This window comes from Acanthisitta chloris, unplaced genomic scaffold, assembly GCF_000695815.1.
Source record: "Acanthisitta chloris isolate BGI_N310 unplaced genomic scaffold, ASM69581v1 scaffold12652, whole genome shotgun sequence".
NCBI classification, from domain to species: domain Eukaryota; kingdom Metazoa; phylum Chordata; class Aves; order Passeriformes; family Acanthisittidae; genus Acanthisitta; species Acanthisitta chloris.
In genome coordinates, this window is record NW_008660026.1 from 84149 (window position 1) to 88379 (window position 4231).

Sequence of the window (4231 nt, forward strand, 5' to 3'; positions counted from 1 at the left end):
TCATGCCTACTTTATGGTTTTGAAGTGCCTAAGCCCATTGCAAATAGGCATTTCAGAGGGATACCAGTGCATCCCATCAGCTTTTTATCACCCCATTTGATCCGGGATTTCATGGCTCATTCGGTGCAGGACGAGCCCTGACTCTGGGAATACCAACATGGATGTACAGAGGGAATCAGGCTCCACCAAGCCATTGGAGATCTCCTTGGGACACTTCAGAGAGCAAGAAGGGAGACAGGAGAAGCAGTGTGCGGTAGGAGCTGCTGCTCAGCTGGGGCTGCTGGATGGAGGGATAAGGAACATCCCAACTGCTCCACACCCAGACATACCATGTCCACATCCAGTGTACCCTGCAGGCAACTGGGGACAGGAGGTGTTGCCTTGCAGCTAATGCTGGGGAAGCCAAGGCATAACCCCCTGAGGGGCAGTCATGTGCCATCGATTCAGGAATCATATGGGGAAGGTGCTGTAGTGCACACATGGTGGCTGGGGACGTGCTGTCTCAGAGACATGTGAGCAGCTGTGGTGGAGAGGCTGATATGAGGAGCAACAGCAGATTTTCTGTCAAATATGTTTCATTTAAAGTTATTTGCTGTGTTCTGCATGCAAATGCTGGCCATTTCGATGGTTTCAGAAGGAATTTATAGGGTTTATGCTACTTGCAGTGTTCTCCAGGTGCCTTAAATGCTCACTTTAATAAGAAACATCCCTGACACTCATTTTGGTTGGCAACTCTTAACAGCTTGTAAAACAGCCTGCGGGCTTTAGTCAGGGTAATGTGATCTGAAATCCTGGGTAAGGCTGAGCTCTGTGCTGCAAAGCTGCTGGAAGCAGAGAAGCGTGGCTGTGTGCCGCATCATCTCGCCTCGGCATCTACCTGCCCCCTTTTAAAAGGTCTCAGAAAAGCTTAATTACTTAATGCCATGGGCTCACAGTTTCTTTTTTTCATTCAAATTCCAGATATTGAGTAAGCCCTTGTGCCAGCAAGTGTACTTGCACTTCTCATCTGCTGCACTCCTCCTGTCTGTTTTATATTCACCCTGACACCGTGATGGGCAGGTGGAAGGTCCAAGACACGCGGCAGGAGCATCCTGCCTTAATGCACCTGGAAACTTTGGCACCAGGTGAGCAGTTGAGGAGAGAAAAAGCACCACAGACCTGCAGCTCCCAGGCAATTGTGCAAGAGGCTCCATATGCTCCAGTGCCCACTGAAAGAGCTGTTTGGCATTGCATCAAAATTATTTCTCCTCCCTCCTCAAAAGGAGGTCTCCATTCAAACTGCGAAACTACGTGACTGTGGATTCTGCTTTTCCCAAATAAAGTCTGCCTGACAGGAGCACAGCAGCTTGTGGAGCAGGATATCAGGCTGTTAGCAGATCTAGGAGGGGGTTGCAAGGTGATCATGTTAATTTTCACCATGGTCTATACGACACAGGCTCTTTTGGATTGGAAACAGCCCTGTTTGGGCCAGCTGTGCCACACCAGGGAGACCTTGTGGAGGCAGCACCCTGAGCAATGTGTGAATGGCTTCCTGATGTCCAGAGCTCCAGAGCAGAATCACAGGAGAGCAGTAAAAAGGTGGGACACATGATTGACCTTACCAAGATGAACCAGATCAGGCATGGTTTAGCTTTAGGACTGCCCAACCAGGTGTGTTGTGAAGAGTCAGGTAATCCAAACATTGAACCACAGTGGCTCAGGCAAGAAGCAGCAGATTTGAGGATTTTGTGGTACTTCAGTTGTTGGTTTGGTACCTTGAACCCAGAGACAAGGGGGTTTTCTAGACCAACAGAGCTGTTAATTTTGAAAGGCTGCCCTCCTCCATGCCAGCAGCCAAAGCATGTGGGACCTGTGTGTAACAACAGTTTGGGGATGGAAAGGCACAAGGAAGAAGAATTGACCTCAGGTTGCAGCCCTAAACTGATGAAACCCACCACATTTCAGGTCAACAACTTGCACAGACTCAGGGACCTGGCCAGCAGCAGACAATTGGGAATGATACAGAGGTTTCCACCCTCTGCAGCTAGCGGGAAGGGATTGAACCAGGCAGGGTGGATGCCCCAGCCACGTGGAAGATGTGTCCTTTCTCAGAAAGGCAGTTGAGGTTGGAGAACTTTTTTCCTGCAGTTAGGGCTTCAGTGGAAGGTTTTTTCCCTCCCTTTTACCTACCTGCAGAGATGACCAGACCCATGGCAGGGGCAGCCTGGCCAGGTTTGTTCTCACCAGGAGCAAGGAGGAGGCTAAACGCAGGATTAGGAACTGGTTTGTTGGGAATGGCTCCAGCAGAAAACTGAGGCTAGGGTATAGCTGTTATTTTCTGGAGCTGCACCCAGCCCTGTTTGGTCCCACCCACCAGCAGCAGTGGGGCTTCAGCACCGTAAAAGCTGTTGTTTCTGCTGCTGAAACTGCTAGACAGAGGAACAACAACAATGCTCTTGGGGATCCAGGGAAAGGGCCCATCTGTCTCGCTTTTGAGGATGATTAGGGAAAGTACTTGACTCGGCCAGCACGGGAAATTACACAGAACTGCAATGCTGAGGCTGGCTGCCTGGCACTGGCAGGGATGGGGGAAGAGCAAAAAGGCGACAAACTGAAGTCGCAACCTCTCCTCCAGTGACCAGTATAAAATCCACAGCTGGACACAGTCCGTGGCCAGGTGAGAAACAAGTCTGCTTGTTCTTGAAATGTTGAAAAATCTTGTATGTTCTGCTCCTGATACACCCTGCTGTGCCTCCCTGCCTGCAACCAGGGCTGCATCTCACTGCTCCTGGATGTATGTCTTTCCCTCGTGGCAGGCTGAAGGCCCCAGCTGTTTTGCATCCTCCTCTCTCTGTACAATTGACCTAATTTTCTGTATTTACACCTTTCCCTGTCCATAAGTTATTATCAATTATTGGACAGTTTAAACCTCATATTGGTTTCTTGTTCAGTATTTCAAGGAAGTGTTGAAAATTGTCAAGTCAGATTCATTATTGAGTGAATACTTTATATTGCCATCAGCAATGAACCACGCGCTGCAAAGACATCAATGGGATTTATTTTAATTATATTTATTTCATGTAATTTTTTATTCATTGAGTCCTTTATCAGCTCTTCCACTTCTTTTTGCCAAGGATCAATTTCAAGCTGTAAATCTGTAACAGTATTAGCCTTAGAAATACTTGGCTGTCCAAATCTGCCTTTTAAAAATACTGGCACAGCTTCAGCCCTCTTCCAGTCTTCTGCAGCTTCCTCAGCACCTCAGGACAACTGAAAATAATGATGATTTAAAGAGCTCTTTGGGCATTTCTTAAATTCGACAAATATGCTGGCAATGTCATGATGTTCAGCCAGAGTGTATCACAGTGGGGATGTAAATTTTGCCATGGATGTTTCACCCCATTGTTCTTACATGGAGCATTAATGATGTCCATATTGTGTTCACCATGACTTTGCTGGTGCCCCAGTAGGATGCTATGCCAATGAAGGTAAAATAAGGGATCCAAGAGTACAACATGAACAAAGCAGCTCAAATCACTGCATTGCAAAAATCACTTTGACACTTTGTCAGTTGTACCTCACCGCAGCAATCGCTGGAATGAATAGTCATTAATTACTTTTGTCAGGTGAAATTTCTTTAATTACCTGCAACTTTCCTTCCAGGAAACTCCCACTTTCAGCTGCTGTTGACAGTTTAAAGGACATGACTCCTAGCAGTAATATTTTATGAAAAGTCTGGGAAAATTACCAGGAGGTGAAGTCATGCATGGCCCATCTCTGCCTGCGCAGGACTGGTACATGTCCTGTAGTCACCTGCCTGACCTGCCTGCATCGAGAAGAAAGGTCAATGGACTGGGGGTGGAGGAGGAAGGTGGTTAGCCAACCTGTCATGTAATCCACAGGCATTCTTCAATGACCTTTTCTTCTCCTCCCTGAAAAACAGAGGAAATACAGAGCGCACTGCCTTGGAGAGCTGCTGCTCCTTGAACCTTGACCATATGCATTCAGCACTGTGAGGAGACACTCAGCAGCCAGAATTCAGCACACGCTGCCCTCGCTATCGAGCTCCCATACAGATGTTCATTGAACTGTCAGAGCATTGAGAGGAAAATAAATTATTGTAAGTGGAAGCAGGTTAGTTAAATCTTTTCTGGAAGTATTATATAGCAATTAAATTGCATATGAAACTCAATAATAATGGGCAATAATGTTCTTCTGAGGAATTAAATAGAAGCTCAATTTATAATGCTGC